The sequence below is a fragment of the Myotis lucifugus genome, unplaced genomic scaffold, assembly GCF_000147115.1.
Source record: "Myotis lucifugus unplaced genomic scaffold, Myoluc2.0 scaffold_226, whole genome shotgun sequence".
Lineage (NCBI taxonomy): Eukaryota > Metazoa > Chordata > Mammalia > Chiroptera > Vespertilionidae > Myotis > Myotis lucifugus.
In genome coordinates this window covers 449,790-468,409 of record NW_005871274.1, presented here as the reverse complement: position 1 = coordinate 468,409, position 18,620 = coordinate 449,790, and the positions used below count along the sequence as shown (strand labels likewise).

At 48.1% G+C, this 18,620-nt stretch overlaps 1 long non-coding RNA gene across 5 annotated transcripts; it reads left to right on the top strand.

Moving 5' to 3' along the window:
* The first annotated feature begins 263 nt into the window (after window positions 1-263).
* On the top strand, window positions 264-9,470 carry LOC106698748. 5 transcript variants are annotated; one of them, XR_002831557.1, is made up of 6 exons: window positions 264-363; window positions 541-713; window positions 964-1,054; window positions 4,330-4,525; window positions 7,165-7,296; window positions 8,119-9,470. It is a non-coding gene; the product is annotated as an uncharacterized LOC106698748 (long non-coding RNA). The 5 variants fall into 5 exon arrangements; XR_002831556.1 differs by lacking the exon at window positions 264-363 and having other exon boundaries at window positions 401-713; XR_002831558.1 differs by lacking the exons at window positions 264-363; window positions 541-713 and adding an exon at window positions 720-868.
* The last annotated feature ends 9,150 nt before the right edge of the window (window positions 9,471-18,620 follow it).

Genomic DNA, 18,620 nt, shown 5'->3' with positions numbered 1-18,620 from the left:
CCAAACCCTCTAGACACTATTGTCGGTGTCGGGTGACCCAAACCACTGCATGGCTTGATTCAAATGTTCGCTTTTCCTCTGGTTCCTATTGAGCAGAGCTCTTTGAAATGAGGAAATGGAACACTGCGGACAGAGGAAGGAAGATGCCAGGGTTAAAAAGTGCAGAAGCGTTCTCACGTAGGAAAAAGTCTGCAGCCTCATTTTTTCTTCGTCGCGTCCAGCCAAGAGTGTGAACAGAATCCCCCTGTTAGGAAGTGGAATTACTCACCTGAATGGGGAGAGATGACATGGCACAGGGAAAAACAAGCTCCGGGCTCCTAATGAGAAACAGCCCGTGTGGGATAAAGCGAGCGAGTGCATTGTGTAATCCGGGTTGGCCGGCTGCGGGGAGGGGGGGAGGGAGGGCCCAGCGGGAACATGTTTCAGATGGGACTCGAGGTCCTGGAGCCCCTCCTGACCCTCTGGGTTGGAATTTCTGACTCTTCTCCGCCTTGACTCAGAATAGGAACCGGTATCCTGACCGCGCGTTGCTTTTTATAGAATTAAACTTTCTGGCCAACTTCCTCCAGAGATCAGCCCTCATCGGCTCTCAACAATACGCCAATCATCAGCTGGAAGGGAGGGGGGCGCGGACCTGTGTGCCCCAAACACAGCCCAGGCCCGGAGCACAAGACAGACCGCGGGGACGGCGCCTGGCGCGGGCGCCCGGCCGGGTAAGTACGACGTGTTCGTACAGGTTGGGAAACCGTCTGGCTCATCTCTGTACTTTCTCTCTCTCCCTCTCCCACTTCTTCTAACTTGGATCTCATCGTGCGGCGGTGACGCTGGCCAAGTTCACGTTTGCCAGTTGCCGAGTGGATAATGGATGGTTTGTGAGATTAGTAATGCGCGAAGGATGAGGAGTGGGGCAGCCAAGTGCATCCCGTCTGTGCGATAAAATGACTTCCCTCGATCCCCACGCAGCCCGAGAGACTAGCCCCGTGTGGACAGACATCAACAAGGATGAGGACAGAATGACTTCATGGCCATTCGTTCTGTCACCATCTTTGCACAGGTAACCACCCCCACTCCCACCCCCGCCCGGGACCCCCCTTTCCCCGGCAGTCAGTTATCAGGGGTCATTTCTTGTGTGTAAGGTATCCTGGAGTTTGGAAGCCCAGAGGGGACATTAATAGGATGCAAAGTGCTTAGCAGTCCCTCATTGAAGCTGGGTTTTGTTTTCAATGCTTCGAGGAGGACGGGAACAGTGGAGTTGGAAGCTGCGTGTAATTGGGAGCCGTCTCCTGCCAGGTCCTCGCAGCTTTAAGGGATATCCAGTTTTAGGTTTACAGTACTACATTCTGGCTCGTTGAAATCGCATCTAAACGTTGCCAGAATGTGTCATAAACTACAAAATCTGTACAAAAATATACCGACATGATGGTTCCGCAGCCTTAAGTCAGAGCGGTCGGGAGCAGCGTGTCCCAGAAGCATTGATCTTGCGCCATCTCACCACGGATGTGGGTCACCTGGGGCAATTATCATTCATGGGATTCCGACCCTGGTGTGACCAGCTGGCTCAGCTGCTTAGAACACCACGTGAAAGGGCCGAGGAGTCGGCCTCACCCTGTCCCCTGGCCACCAATGGCATCCCTCCCTGTGCCACACCAGGCAAGGGCCTGGGGATCAAGCCCAGTGAACCATCCCCACTTGCTCCTGGAAAAAAAGTCCCACGTGCTCTGCTCACCTGGCCGGTCTCAGCTCCACTTGCCTTTTGCTCATTGGGCTCTAGACACAAAGCCTCTTCTTTCGGATCCTCCGGCTGGCCAGTTCCCTCCTGCCTCTGAGCCTTTGCACGTGCTATTCCCCCTGCTAGGAAGCCTCTTCTCCGGGCTGGCTTCTGCTCCTCTTCCAGCCTTCCGTTCGCAGGCGGATTGTTCACGGGAGCCTGACCTCTGTAGCTGTCTTAGTCCACTTGGGCCGCTATAACAAAAACATCATAGATTGGGTGACTTAAACGACACAGTTTTCCCTCACAGTTCTGGAGTCTGGAAAGTCCAACGTCAAGGCACTGGCAGATTTGGTGTCTGGTGAGAGCCCTGTTTGCCTTCTCCGTATCCTCATGTGGAGCTCTCCGCGGTCCCTTTTATAAAGGCACTAATCTCATTCACAAGGGGTCCACCCTCAAGACCTAATCACCTCCCAGAGGTCCCATCTCCTAATGCCATCACCGTGGGGGTTAAGATTTCCATATGCGAATTAAGGGAGCCACAGAAGTCAGCCCACAGACGCAGCACTTAGGAAAATGATCACTTAAGCTTCTGCTTCATAGCTGATTGAACACCGCTTCTCAAATGGCGACGTGCACACGAATCCCCTGGAGATCACGTTAAAGTGCAGGTTCTGACTCGGCAGGTCTGGTGTGGGGCCTGGGACTCTGCCTCTCTAACAAGCTCCCAGGTGATGCTGATGCCAAAAGTCCATGGACCACACACCCTGAGGCAATGGAACCAACCTTTCTCAATCAGGGTTCCAAGAGAGAGAAAAGCCTGACAGAAAATGAGTTGGGCTACCATTTCCTCATTTCTCCTAAAGATGGAACTTAACTAGAACCATTAACCAGAAGTTAATTCATTATGTTAGATGCCTCAGGGCAGGTTTCTCCCCCTCCAGGCTGCTTACATTGGGAGCCAGGTCATTCTTTATGGTGGGGCCCTCCTGTGCATGTAGGATGTTGAGCAGCACCCCTAGCCTCCACCCACTAGATGCCAGGCGCACTATTCCCCCGTTGTGGCAACCAAAAATATCTCCAGACGTTGCTCAATGTCACTTGGAAGGTGGTGACAAGAGAACCATTGCCTTAGGACATTAGGGCGTCATTCTTTGGCATTCCCCGTGAAGAAGGGTGGGCAGTCTAAGGCAGTGTTTTCTTTCTTTCTTTTTTTTTTTTTTTTTAAATTTATTTCAGAGAGGAAGAGAGAAATAGAAACATCCTATATAATAAAAGGCTAATATGCAAATCGACCAAATGGCAGAACAACCGGTTGCTATGATGTGCACTGATCACCTGAGGCAGGTGCTCAACGCAGGAGCTTCCCCCTGGTGGTCAGTGTGCTCCCACAGGGGAGCACTGCTCAGCCAGAAGCCAGGCTCATGGCTGGCGAGCGCAGTGGGGAATGGGCCTAAGCTGTCAGTTGGACATGCCTTGAGGGCTCCCAGACAGCTGCTGGGGATCGGGCCCACACAACCGGTCATGTGGCCTTGACTGGAATCGAACCCGGAACCCTTCAGTTCACAGGCCGATGCTCTATCCACTGAGCCAAACTGACTAGGGCTAAGGCAGTGTTTCCTTCCAGGCTATCATCCCATTGCCTAGCACAGTGCTCTACATACGGCAGACCCTCAGTATGTATTTGAATAAATGAATGAACGAAAAGAAATGAATGAACATGAACTCCCAAGTCCTGCTTGGCTGGTAGGTGAACAGAACTGCATTCACACAACCTCCAACCTTCTCCGCCCCACTCTCTCCTTCAAAAAAACGTCAAACTTGTGGGCCAGTTGTCATTCATGGCACAATTTTTCTAAATGGAGCATTTTCCAAAAGTAAATGTCCTTTTGGGGGGAAAAAATGCAAAGAAAGATTCTTATTTGAGATCTTTTTAAAAAAAAGTCTCCAATGACTGAAATCCTCCTTCTGTAAATACCCAGAGGATTGCATTTGCTTAAACAAAATTAAAAAAAAAAACCTGCTGTTTTTAGTCTCAAGTGTAGAAAGTACTTGAAAATCATATCCTTTTTTTTTTTTTTTGCGCATCTGACTGAGCAAATTATAAAATGGTAGGATTAATTTTGGTTCTAGATTGTGTTTCTAAGACTTCATCTCAGACTGAGGCCTCATGGATAAAGTAGCGTCAGGGACTTATATTTTAAGAATCCCTGTTGTAATAACACCAGGAAATAAGGTGAATTCATTCAATTTGCTTGTCTCTGCACCCTCAGAGACTCGTTTTCAAACCAAATTGCTGTGTAGAAAACAAAGCCTTCTCCCTCTTTCCTTCCAAACGTTTGGGCAAGTGGGATTTGGAGCACTGAAGAAGTTTCTGGAAAAGAATATGGTGATGGTGATGACATTCCAATGCTCTTCTAAGTGTATCCTTCTTTACCCAATAGAGGCAGGAAATCTCTCCTACTTTGTATGCCTGTGCTGCCATCAATTGATAGTGTCTGCGTGCATGGTTTATGAAAAAGTGTGCTGTGATCGATTGGTAATGTCTGCCACAGGCAGAGGTGGGACAGCTGTGTGTTTGCCATTCCTGGATCCTGATATGCTTTTCCCCTCTAACACAGGTGTCCCAGGCAAAAAGAGAGTGTCAAGGAGAAGGCATAACATGTCTGACTCCATTATACAGACACACCAAGTCAGCACTTCAACTCAAGGGACCTCCCAAAACAGACAAGGCACAGAAACACACTGTTGGAAGAAATTTCCCTTCCTTCTGTGGACATACTGGAATAGGATACCATCCGTGTGGCTCCCTCTCGGGTGAGTATGGCCAGGCCAGGCCATTAACACCCATCCAGTCACCTGACATTGCCCTTTGTCACTGTGACATCACATCTACTGAAACAACACATCCTCTATCCTTGGAATAAAAAGATCTTTGCATAAGACATTAAATCTGAACATGAATCATATTCATCATTAGTCAGTTGGCTTGCTGTCCACAATATTTAAATGAAGGGAAACAGAAAAAATAGAAAAAGACCAGTTTAGGATCTTCAAGATGCTGATGAATAAGTAATGATGGGGGGAAAGCAACAGTGACCATAAGAAAACAAAAACAAAAACACCTCAAAGTGAAAAAAAATCCACAAAGAGACTCTTAACGTTCAATATTCGTCTTTATTTCAAATATAAGGAGAGGGATGGTTAAAGAGATGAATTCACATTTGAATAGAGTCCAAATGACTTAGGAATTATTTGTATTCTAATATTTCAGATGGACAAGGAGGGATATTACAGTTACGTGATACATTAGGGGTCGAAATGAAATGGGAATACTTCTTTCATTTAAAAGCAATTTCCTTGCCTTTGCGGTCCCTGAGAGTTTCCTAGCGTGTGAGTGACAAGCAGCCCCCTCCTCCCTGGGCTCCTATTTCACATCCAACCTGTTTAGGGGAGGGGGGAGAATGGAGTTTGTAGTTGTGAGAGCTCCCTTTTTTAAAATCATGTGGCTACAAGGGAGGGCTTTCCACGTAGAGTTGAGAGGCCAATAGTTTTGAATCTAAATTAGAAAGTTTGGGGAATAGCGGGACGGCAGAAACACACCTGAATTGGATGGTGGTTTTGGAACCTCCCCCTCAGGGAAGATACCACCATGAGACCCATCACTGCTGAGTGGGGCAAAACAGGAAGTGCCAGCTTGGAAAGACAGGAAGCAGGTGGCCGAGTTCTCCTCCACCGCATCTCAAAAATAGAGCATATGGGGTGGCCCCATCAAGCAAAATTTAACTGTAGACCCAGCAACCACTTATTGAGTACCTACTATGTGCCAGGGCCTACGCTAAGAGCTCTCACATAGGGCATCTCATTAAACCCCAGTGACACGCAGGAACATCCTAGCAGATTCCGCCCCGCTCCCCTTCCTAAGTGTGGATTTGATAGTTACCAGCACAGGGTTTCTCAGCCTCAGCACTATTGGCATTTAGGCGGGATCATTCTCTGTTGTTGGGAACTGTCCTGTGCGTTGTAGGATGTTTAAGCAGCATCCCTGGCCTCCACCCACTAGATGCCAATAGCATACCCCGCCTTCGTGACGACAATCAAAAAATGTCTCTAGACATTGCCAACGGTCCCCTAGAAGGGCAACCTTATCCCCAGTTGAGACCCTCTTCCTTCGAGACGGAATGGTTTGAATGCCCAGGCAGCCACAGGTAAACATGCCTTTGATTCCCTCCGAGGGTCTGACGCAGGGGTGCTCAGACCTGAGTGGGCCATACGCAATACCGTATAGACTCTACTCGACAGGCAGGAATTTTCAAGGGGAATTTGATTCCATCCCTGTTTGCCTTACGTGCTGGCATGAGAACCAACCTCTCTCTTAAGTTTACCTGCACAGGCCCCTGGGGAGCCCTGCGGTGGTCACAACGGTCTTTCCAGCACAGAATCTGTGTCGCCCAGACTTCTTCCGTGAAGCCGATGACGCTGACCGCCAGTTCTGAACACAGGGCCCGGCGTCGGGCCCCCTCACTGCATCCTCACGCCGACACTCGCAGGCAGGCACTCTGACTGCCCCGTTTCCAGGGGAGACACTGAGGACCCCAGGCTAAAAGACTTGCCACCAATCACACAGCCAGTCAATGGTGGGACCCCTTGGATACCAAGCTGTCTTGCTTTTCAATAGAAAATATGCACAGCGAACACTCAATAACTATTAGCAACTGTTTACTAGTGGGAAACAAATCTGTCTAATTTGATCATGAGCTGTTATTCACAATTGTTTCCCTGAATCAAACAAGACTGATCGAATTGGCCAATCCTCCCAACACCACGGCTAGCGAGGCTGCAGATCTTCAGGAAGTATATGTACATATCCCCCGAAGTGTGTTTCTCTTCCAAAACACAAAACAGCAGCTACCCAGACGTCATTAACTGTCAAAACAAGGCAGATCATTTCATTTGAGGCTTCAAAGAAGACTGGAGTGTTGGCAGGTCCCCAAAATAATCACAGTCTTACTTGCCACATCCCCGTATTGTTGCACATTTGCAACTACATCCATTTCCCCACGTGGGTGGGTGCTTCTTGAGGTCCGGGACTGCCTTACTCATCATCACTAGACCCTACTCCATTGAGTTAGTGCAGTGGTTGGCAAACCGCGGCTCGCGAGCCACATGCGACTCTTTGGCCCCTTCAGTGTGGCTCTTCCACAAAATACCGACTTCTACGCATGGGCCACGAAGTTTCAATAGCACTGTACGTGTGCGCCCGCATGTGGTATTTTGTGGAAGAGCCACACTCAAGGGGCCAAAGAGCCGCATGTGGCTCTCGAGCTGCGGTTTGCCGACCACGGAGTTAGTGGGTAAGACATGAATGCACTTCCTAGAACCTAGCACGTAGGCAGACTTTGTCTCCATTCTCAGTACCTGTGCGTGGTCTATATTTTTTATATCCTTTCTCCTAGGAAGAGACTGAAGCTGAAGAAGATAAAGTGACTGGCCCAAGGTCACCCCTTGGTAAACTGTGGGTCAGCTGCCAACTCAGGTCTCAAGCTTTGAGCCCCAGATCTCATGCTTTTCACCCTAAGGCTTCCAAGGTAAAGGTGGGTTGGGAACCTCAGGTGCTAGGTTTGGCCTTGATGTCTAACATTTCTGAACTCTCTTCCTGTTAAGCAAATTAAAATAGGAATATCGCATCCCACAAGCCTTTTACGTACAAGGATTCAGCCACCTGTGCTTGGGGAGAGAGGAACAGTGTCATGAGTATAGGTAGCTCCCATAGCAGGCTATGGGATGTATGCAAGTCCAGGGTGAGTTTTGGGTGGGACCTGAGATTGGCTATACCTTGTCAGGCTCAGCAATCACTAACCTCTCCTCATATGTGGCCTTGGCTGCCCTGAGTGGCAGTCCAGTGTTTATAAATGTTTTTAACGTGTTTAAGGACCGCCATTTCTCATACAATATGTCCCCTAAATACAAGAAAAGCACTTCATTGGTTCTCAACCAAAGAATAATGTGGGATTCTGGCTGGTCAGAACCTAATGTATTGAGAGATGGTCTATGATGACCAATGTGGCTGCTTTCTAAGGGATTTTTGAGGGATATATGTGACTATTACCAAATATGCTGATTTTTGATCCCAAGATATACCTGAGAATTATTGGGAAAACATCAAAACCAGACCTTAATTTATGAAGTCATAAATTAAAATAAGGAAGAAAAACAATTTTAACTTTGACTTTTTTTTGGAGTGCTAGGCATGGTTCTATGAAATTGATCTGTACTAATTCATTTAATCATCATAACATGCCTATCTGGTAACTTGCCCAAGGACATAACTAGGGAGTGGTAGAAGCAGGAGTTGAACCCAGGTAGATGGGGCCCCTCTACATTAACCACATTCTTATCTCCCCAACCAGGTGGACTTGGAGTAGAGGTCCTCATCCTTCCATCTCCCCAGACCTGACCCTGTCCTGTTACCACTGGGAAGTCAACAAAGACTTGTTTTGATGTGACTCAACCTCTTAGATTGTTGACAGTCCTTTACAATTTTTTGACAAGGGAAAAAGGAACAGTTCAATATTTCGAGGCAATCTATGGCTTGGTAAACACACCGAAAGGAGTGGGAACAGGGTGAGAACGTGAAAGAGACATGGCTTCACCGTGATCTGCAGAGGGTATTGGAACACATAACCGTGGCCGGCCACTCTCCATGGAAAACGCAACCTCTGTGCAATGTTTTGTTCGTGTTATTGTTTGTTCGTGTGAAGAGATTACAAACGAAAAGTTAAATATTATAGTGAGAACTCTATTAATTGGGCCAGGCGTTGAATGCAGGCCTGTATTTGTCCCAACTCTGAAAAATGCTTTGTGAAGCCCAATTCTTTCAGGCAAGGCAGCAGGGGAAGGGCTTAGCCTACTCAAGACCGCTGTTTTCAAGCAAGCTGACAGCCGCTTTGCACTTTGCCAGGGTTCCTTTAATGAGCTCATGACAAAGGGCTCTGAGGTGTCCTCTGCAGCCAGTCCTGGAGGAGCTCTGCGTAGGAAACACTGACGCAGTCCTTAGCTCCTGAAATACCAGAAACTCTTAAAACGCATAACGCAATGAATGGATCTGCCACTTCAGACTGGTCTTCTGTAACCGGCAGGTCTTTTTTGGCAAGCAACAGAAAAACGACTCCGATTCGCCGAAACAGAAAGGAGTGCTTGCCAGCGTTCAGCATGGCTGAACCCCTATGTTTAAAGGACATCAGCAGGATTTCTGACTTTGCCCAATTCCTGGTTTTTCGTCCTTGGTGTTCACTCCCTTCTCAAAGGGACTGTTCCTGGCACTTTCCGCCTTACATTCTACCAGCTTAGCATCCCAGTCTAAAGAGAGGACCTATTTCTGAGTAGTTCCAGCAAAAATATCCCAGGGCTGTCTCTGATTGGCCCAGCTTGGGTCACATGCTCATCCTTGAGCCAATCCTAGTGGCCAGAGCAATGCAGCACTCTCATTAGTCAGGTCTGAGTCACGCCTATCTTTAAAACTCGGATGTGAGCAGGCCCACTTGAACCACAAGGATCAAGAGGGAGGAGCATTTCCCCGGAGAACTATCCAGATTCTGATGCCAGACAACGGGGGCAGGGAGGAAGGGGTGGTGGATGCTGAACAGGCAAAGCCAATGGAAGTCCTTGGAACCTTCTCTCTGAATTATCTCCAACAAGTAAAGTGTTACTAAGCAGAGGAACTTCATGTGGTTTACAAGCATAATTTAGAAATTTGCTTAGATATCTGAGGTTTAAAACATGGCCTGTTTTGGCTACAACATTTTGGAAATATTTTCTGCAAATTGCACTCACCCACATGGCTTGAAGCTTTGGGATTTTTCGTTCTTTCTATCTTTCTTTTCTTTCTTCCTTTTTTTTTTTTTTAATTCTTGGAACAAGTCCTTAAGAAAAAAAGAGGAACAGAAATGCCACAGAATGATTCGAAACAGACGACTCTGAGAGCAGTGGAGATGGCAAATTAGCACAGTGGATGGAGATTCCTTCAGTCCTGATGACATTTCTTAGGGTTCCTCTCGGCCTCTCCTTTTTTTATGTTAATGACTGTGTTCCTAATTACAAAAGCAATACGCGCCCAGTTCAGAAAGTTCAGAAAGAACTGAATGCATACGAAAGTACTACACACACACTCCCGCATGCACACACCCGCGTGCACACACACTATGGCCCGCCATTTTAGTTAGAAACATCTATTTAATGAGTACCATGTCCTCGGTCTTGTCCAGGCACTATCCTAGCCCATTTCACAAATGAGGACGCTGAGGTTTACAGCATCCAAGTTGTAAGTGGAGGACTTAGGAATTAAACTCATGTCTTTGCGCCCTCAAAGCCCTTGTTCTTATCCATTCTGTTATTCCTCCAAAATTAAGAGTTCCAAAATGAACCTTACAAAAATGGCAGATTGACCATAATGTTCTACCACCTGCTTTTAAAATATATATATATGTTATTGATTTTTTTTTTTTACAGAGAGGAAGGGAGAGGAATAGAGAGTTAGAAACATCGATGAGAGAGAAACATCAATCAGCTGCCTCCTGCACACCTCGCACTGGGGATGTGCCCGCAACCAAGGTACATGCCCCTGACCGGAATCGAACCCGGGACCCTTCAGTCCGCAGGCCGATGCTCCATCCACTGAGCCAAACCAGTCAGGACACCTGCTTTTTTTAATATACCACGTTTTCCCATGCCATTTCATATACTTCTATGTAACTTTTTTGGACTGTATTGTAGCATCATTGACTCAACGAATCCCCATTTGCTGGACATTTAGATTACTTCTACTGTTTTTGTATTATATTCATGCTCCAGGGAACCACGTTGGGGGAACATTTTCACACACATCTCTGATTATATCCTTAGGAAAATTCCTAGAATTGCTGGATCAAAAGGACTAGATATTTTTTTTAAAAATATTTTATTTTTTACAGAATGGAAGGGAGAGGGATAGAGAGTGAGAAACAACGATGAGAGAGAGACACATTGATCAGCTGCTTCCTGCACACCCCCTACTGGGGATGTGCCCGCAACCAAGGTACATGCCCTTGACCAGAATCGAACCTGGGACCCCTCACTCCCCAGGCCAACCGGCTAGGGCTAAAAGGACTAGATATTTTTAGTGTTTACTACCTATTACCAAATTGTTCTTCAGAAAAGCATGCCCAGTGCACAATCCCACAGCGATGTCTGAATTTGTTTCCTCACTCTGTCCCATTCTGCCTTTTCCTCCGAGATTACTAGTCATTAGCTAATTGTGCCTCTCATTCCCTGCAATGGGCAATGGGAACCTTTCCTAAGTACATCACTTAACAGTATTCAAATGATCTAAGCCAGCGGTTCTCAACCTGTGGGTCGCGACCTCTTTGGGGGTCGAACGACCCTTTCACAGGGGTCGCCTAAGACCATCGGGAAAACACATATATAATTACATATTGTTTTTGTGATTAATCACTATGCTTTAATTATGTTCAATTTGTAACAATGAAATTGGAGGTCACCACAACGTGAGGAACTGTATTAAAGGGTTGCGACATTAGGAAGGTTGAGAACCACTGAATTCTAAGCAAATGCAGTGGTAAGGATTTGTCAGTGATGATTTGCATCCCTATCACTGTTACCATCCGAATTGGGAGAGTTCATAGCCTTTCTTCCCCAGCCCGTGGGACTGAATCCATCGCCTCGGCCCAGGACTCCAGCCTGTGTCATGAAGATAACTCTGGGTCCAAGTGGGGAGTGATACGTTGGCTCAAGTGAAGGACAGCAGAAGGCTGACCTGCGATAGTGATCCTCACTTGTGACGTAAGTGGTTATGTTGACATGGAGCCCGTCCCACTAACCATCTGATGCTCTGGGCCACTTGTGCCCTTAACCACTCTCCACGCTCCTGTCCACTCTAGTCAGACCCGATACAGAATTGAAGACATAAATTGGGGTGATTTCTTGACCTGCCACCTGTCAGGACCCATGTCATAGCAACATTCATTCAAATATTTATTGAGGACTACTGTGCATGGCCGTATTCTAGAAAATTGGGATCTATCAGATCCCTGCTCTCATTGAGCTTACAGTCTAGCAGGGAGAGATAAATAAGTAATAAGTCATAATAAAAAAGCAAATGAGCCCAGCTGGTGTGGCTCAGTGGTTGAGCATCAACCTCTGAACCAGGAGGTCATGGTTCAATTCTCAGTCAGGGCACATGCCCGGGTTTGCGAGCTCAATCCTCAGTGTGGGGCATACAGGAGGCAGCCAATCAATGATTCTCTCTCATCATTAATGTTTCTATCCCTCTCTCCCTCTCCCTTCCTCTCTGAAATCAATAAAAAATATATATATTTTAAAAAAGCAAATGATCTACTGTACTGAAAGGTTACAAGTGCTCTAGAAGAAAAAGTAGAGCTAGGTAAGGAGGATTCGGAGGAAGTGAAGCAATGCTTGTGGTTTTAAACAAGATTCCTCAGGGGTGGCCTCGCTGAAGAAATTTGGAGGAAGGAGTGGATGCCTGGGGAAAGGGTGCTCAGGCAGAGTGACCATCAGTGCAAAGGCCCCACGTGAGGAGCTTTAGAATCCAGCCAACCTGGCTTCCAATGTCTAATTCTCCACTTTCTTTCTGTGTGAGCTTGGGAACGTTCATTAACCTCTCTGAGCCCCAGGTTCCTTACCTGGGAAATGGCGCTAAACATGAGATCATACCCATGAAGCAGCTGGAGCAGAGCTGATACTCACTCACCATTGTTCAACCCCAGAGGTTTAGGGAATAGCTGCAGGAAAGGCCAAGGCCGCGGTGGTCAGCGGAGTGTGCCCTATTAGGAGCTTGGGCAGCTCCGGCTGCCATTTCGTAGCCCTGCAGCCTTGGGCTAGTTTGTGTAACCTCAGCCTCCTTGCTGTAATGTGGGATAATAATAGCCATGATATCAGAGTCATTGTGAGGAATAAATGAGAGCATCCCCTGACGTGCTCAGGAGGTGGGCTTGGCTCTGAAGATGCGCTCAATGACTGGCGGCTATTTTTTGGCTGCCGCCATGGGGAGAGAGGCTTTCTTTTCTCCGTAGGACTGCTAAGCGGGTAGACTGTGAGCCGGGAGCTGCTGGGGCCACCTGTGGGAGGTCCTGCCTGCAAAGGAAGCCAAATCAACCCAGGCAGAGCTGAGACACGGCCAGCAGGGGCTCCTGGGGATGTTTTTTTAGAATGTAATTTAGCCCGGCCAGTGTGGTTTAATGGTAGAGCGTTGACCTATGAACCAGGAGGTCATGGTATAATTCCCGGTCAGGGCACATGCCCAGGTTGCAGGCTGGATCCCCAGTGGGGGGGCGGTGATTCTCTCTCATCATTGATGTTTCTGTCTCTCCCTTTCCCTTCCTCTCTCTGAAATCAATAAAAACGAATTAAAAAGTAAAATGAAAGGTAACTTTAAAAATGAATGTTAAAAACGTAAAGCCCTGAAGTTGCACTTTACATGCACTTAACGTATGCAAATGCCACTCCAGCTGGTACCTGGTCATGAGGAAGTGAGGGCCATCCTCGGAGTTGCCACCGGGACAGGTGAGGACCGAGTTTGCTCCCCGGTGGCTTCTGGAGCTGCGAGGGGCACAAGCCAAGCCCGCACCTCTCCCTGCAGCCACGGTTCCCACCCACCCCCCTGTTCAGCACCAGGCTGCCCTTTGAAAGCCCTCCGAAATCTCACCCACCTGCACATGAACCTGCTGTCTGAGAAAAGGCTTAACAACAAAAAACCACTATGAATTATTCTCTGCTTTTAAAGAAATTTGCATTTTTTTTCATCGCACTAGCGCTGACAATCTAGTCATCTGTCTGTGTGTAGGAGGTATTGTTGATTCATTCTATGGACAATTCCAGCTGCACTTCGGGTCTGTAAGCCCCCGCTAGGGCTCGGAGCCCAGCCCCCCGACCTGGGCAGTCTGCAAGTCACAGTGGAGCAGTTCTCAGTCTGGGGCCGGAGCCCACCCAGTGGGGCTATAGCTCACTCCTAAAGGCCACAAACGGATCCCCCAAAGCCACACTCTCCTCTGATTCCTAAGAACAAGTAACACCACACACATCCATTGATTTCCAGCTTCGTGCATGACTAAGTGCCACTTTCTAGGAAACGACTGACTTACCAGGATTCACTAGTCAGAACTAAAATTAGTGTGTTACTAGGGTTTACCACGAGCTCAGCTGCAGGGAGTCTGGCTCCTGCTCCATGCTCGCCGACGCTGCGGAACTCCTACTGCCCAGTTCAGAGTGTGGGCGCTGGGGGTTTGACGGGAAGGAGGGTCTTGGGCCTTGTCTAAGTGAGCCAAAGGTCAAGTGAATGTGAGAGTCACTGTTCTAGGCTCTGCAAATTCTGGGGTGCTTCAGTCACCCACTTCTCCATTGAAATAGTCCTGACACTGCCAGCAGCCCCGACGTCAATCCTGACTCCGCACATTTTAGACCACAATGAGTCGCCCACACGACAGACTTTAGACAACTCGCACCCATCAACGACATGCGGATTCCAGTCCTGACCTCCAAATGCTGAAGCCCTCCTTTGCACACTTAATACATATTCATTAAGACTCTGTCATGTAGCAGGCATGTGTCAGTTAATCACGTGTGCCAGTTCCCTGCCTGCATTGAGCGTGCAGTCTGCTGTCAGAAAAAGACATGACACAAGCACACAGGCAAAGCAATTATACAATTCTAGGGCTTAACACACACACACACACACACACACACACACACACACACACACACGGCACTGCGGGAGAGAACAGCAGGAGAGGCCCCATTGAAACCCAGTGGTTAAGGAGGGTGTTTCATCAGCCAGGGTTCTGTGGTTGCAAGCAACAGAAAACGATGCTGGAAATTGGTGGGAAAGATGCGGGGTGGCTCACAGAAACGATGGAAAAACTAGAAAAGGCACAGGAAGAACAGGAAGCAGAGGCACTCTGGGGGTCGAGGGAGCAAGAAGGGGTGGAGTGTCTTCAATGCCTCACACACCATTGTATCAAGGCCAGCAGTTCCCATCCCTGGCTCACTGGGGTCATTTGTGATCTGCTGGAGAAGGAGGTGACAGGCAGGGCACCTTGACTGACAGTTGCTCCAAGACCACATGGAATGGTGGTGGGTGGGGAGGGGAGGGGGGAATAAGGGTTCTATGGCAGATCACACTGGCTGCTGAACGAATGTGCATTCCACCTCCTTCCTTCTTCCTGCTTCCATTGTCAAGGGCAAGAAAAATGAAATCATTGCCTTCCCAGCTTCCCTTGCAGAAAGAGGTGGCCACATGACAAGGGTTTGGTCAGTGAGACAAGGTGCTGGGGGTAGGGTAGGGTGGGGTAGGGGGTTGTTCTGGAAAAACCTCTGTTTTTGAATAAAAGGGACAGATGTGGCTGCTACCACCACTTCCCACTTCTTCCTGCTTTGAACGTGGATAGAAAGCCTGGAATGGCAGCCATTAGCCTTCTTCAACCAGGAGAGACAGCCCGAGAGAACTACAGAGATACACTCTTCTGGGTATTTCTGTGTGGCTGAACAAACTCTGGAATCACCTGAGATCTCGTTTTGTGAAAAAAATACCCCCCCCCTTTTTTAAGCCATTGTTTGTCCAGTACTCTACTGTAACATGCAGCCAACCACTTTTTAGGTAATTGTGGGCAATTGTATTAGCGCCCCCAACTCTTTACTCCCTTCCCTATAACAGGATTATACACCCTATCAATCGCATGTGAATTGCAGCACCCCCCAGAAGTGGTGTGGCCTTCCCCATTCCTGACAGACTTGGGCACATGACATGTTTTGGCCAATGGAATACCAGCAGATATGACTCACATTCATATGCTAAGGCTAAACCAAAAGCATTTAAAGAGATTGTGTAATTCAGTTCTGTCATTTGCTGTGTTCCATCAGCCATAAGGACAACTTGTCCCAAGTAAAGGCTGCTTCTTTGACCCAGGTCTCAGGAATAAAAATGCATGGAGCAGAGGTACAGCAGCTGAAATGTGACAAACATGAAATAAAGGTGTCTTATTGTAAGCTGCTAAACTTGGGGTTGTTTGTTACTGCAGCAACGCTGACTAATACACGGGAAATGATGCTGTTACCAAAAAAAAAATTGTATGGATGTTGGGTAGGCAGAATTAATGAATACTGACTCTTGAAGGCCTTACTGGGAAAGTGACAGTGACGCCTAAAAAACAATCCGCCATGCCAAGTATCTGGTGGAGCATATCCCAGGTCAGGAACCACATACTCAAAGATTTGAGCTAGGAAAGCACTTTTAGCATTTTCTAAGAAAATGCAAGAAGACCAGCATGGCTGGCACACCCTCGTTCTTACTCCTTACTCTGTTCCCATTCCCCCTGTTTCCCAATCTCTTGGCTTGGACTCATGCTTCTGGTGCCACCGGCATCTCCTTGGACTTGTTCAACCAGCTCAGATTCACTGTCCCTGACCATCCATCTCTCTAAGGACTCAGCTTGTAATCACCTCTGGCTCAACCCACTCGTAGCTACTTGGGGCATCCCACTTGCTTATAGGCCAGCTCTGACCCCAGGAGCCAAACACCAGCCGGGACCCATTCTGGACCCCAGGGGAACACAAGGCCAGGCGACAGCCAAGGTGAGCTTTCTCCCATTCTCACTCCCCAGGCTCATCTCCTGGGGCTCCAATTCCGGAAGCAGGAATTCCTCCATTTCTTAATGGGTGGCCACACGCAGCTTGTTAAGGTTAATTAACGAGGCTTTATCAAACGCATTTCTGATGCCTTAGTGGAAAGTTGAATGCTACATGCTGGTTGGGAAAACAGATGGGTGGGTGTGTCTTTGTGGTTCTCGGCAGTAGGTTGTATTCCTGGTGGGCACTCATTGGATACTTGTTCGAAAACGGTCAACATCCGAAGCTTATTAAGCCGAATGACATATCTGATCTGAAATCCCATGAAACAGACTGGCTTTAAGATACTTGCCTGCACACAGGTCCAGTGGCTGAGCACCTGCCCCCATCACAGCCTCGGAAAGCTTCCCAGTGGCTCCCCGTCACTCAGGGGGCTCCCCAGTGCTTTACTGAGTCCCTGCTTTGGTTTCAGAGAGGGCTGTGTCTTTACAATAACTCCCGTCTCGCTTGGGGGGACCTGCGAGGATCTCCGTTCCTTATAACGGAAGATGTTCGGACCTGCTCTGAATGTTGCCCACAGCTGTGTTACCTAGCAGATCCCCAGTGTGGTTATCTGGACAAGTGCTACCTCCGCCTCAAGTAGATCCTTTGGGCGAAGGTTTGGCTTTTTTTTCACAATGGAGTCAAGGTGAGCCTACGTAGCGAGGAGCTAAGGACGGACAGGGAAGTGGAGAGATGGGGAAGCACGAAGATGGAGGATGACTGAGAGACAGAAGAAGCCGCTGGCTCTTCTGAAATTCACAAGCTGGGCCCGTGGGGGCCAAGTTCAGCCTTGCAGACAAACATGTTTTGTCAGGCAGGAACCACGACTTTTAAAATTCTGAGTATAAATGCTTTGGGGCAAGAATGCATTTTTTGTGCGCCATAGTCCCCACCACTCCCTATTGTCACACATCCGATAGCTTCCCTCACTTAGTCACAGCACCCAGCTGGCTTCTGTAGCCAACAGAGTTTGTCATCGGTGCTTTAGGTGAAATACTCGGTAAGAAAGGGTGAGGATCTATCATTCAGTTCAACCCCGACCTCAGTTGAAATCTCTCTGCCAGAGTCCCACCTTCATTGGCCTTACTAGCCTCTCTCTGTTCGTTTTCATGCACCTGATGTGCGAACCTGCATTGAAAACCAAAGGAGCGGCTCGAGTTGCTTTGGATTTGAAGGGAGATGGAGAACTAGCACCTCTTCACCAGCTGCTGAAACTTGAAGAATGACCTCAAGAATTCCCTTTGGAGGGGGAAGAAGGTTCTAGTGGGATCATTTCTGCCTCTGGGACCATCTGACTTCTCCTGGGAGGAAAAGTCAAACATGTCTCTTTAAACTACAGGAGAGGGAAAGAAAATGCACGCTGGGACTGCCCGGATGGGGACGCCTGGCCCCGCGGCAGGCCGAGGGCAAGGGGCAGTGTGTCCAGGCCTGTCAGAGCCACTCGGGCTGCCTTCCCCAGCTCCGCCTGAACTTTCGACCCCATTGTCTACTCTAATTACTGGAACCAGCAGGATTAATTCCTCGACCTACTTTCCAGTCCTTTTTGCTGCCACGGGGCGATAAGGCCTCGCTGGGCTTCTCCCTCGTTCTAATGCAGCAGAATGCGCTGAGAAGTTACATGCAAACTCGCATTTCAACCCAAGGAGCCTCTAGCTCATCTTCGAGCTGAATCAAGGGGTAGGGATTGCTCCTTTTCAGCTGATTCTAAGCATTCAGGTTCTCCAAAGTTACTCAACAAAGAGCAATCAAACTCAGGGGGTGGGGGAGCCCTATTTTGAGAACAATGGGATATGGAAATAAAAACAAGATATCTCATATCGAGTGAATTAGCATAAAACGTGAACTGATCATACCAAATGCTGGTGAGGTTGTAAGAAGCCTGTACGTTCACAAGTGGCTGGTTGGCACAATTTTATAATCATATGGCGGCGTCCACCAGGGGCCATTAAAAACATCGCCCTCCATCGAGCCAGTCATCTCATGGCTGGGAAGTTATCCAAAGGAAATGGTTCAAAGGAAGGAAAAAGCTGTATACATAGAGACCTTCCCCGCAGCCCAGACACGGAACGGCACAATGACCTGTAGGCTGGCAAACCCATGGCCAGCGTCAGCCCGAGGCATGTTTTGATGCGGCCAACAAGCTAAGAATGACTTTTTTTTAAAAGCATTCTTGACAGATTGTTAAAGCCAGCAAGCAAACAAAGGATATGCGAAGCTCGCTGACCCTGGAGTAAGA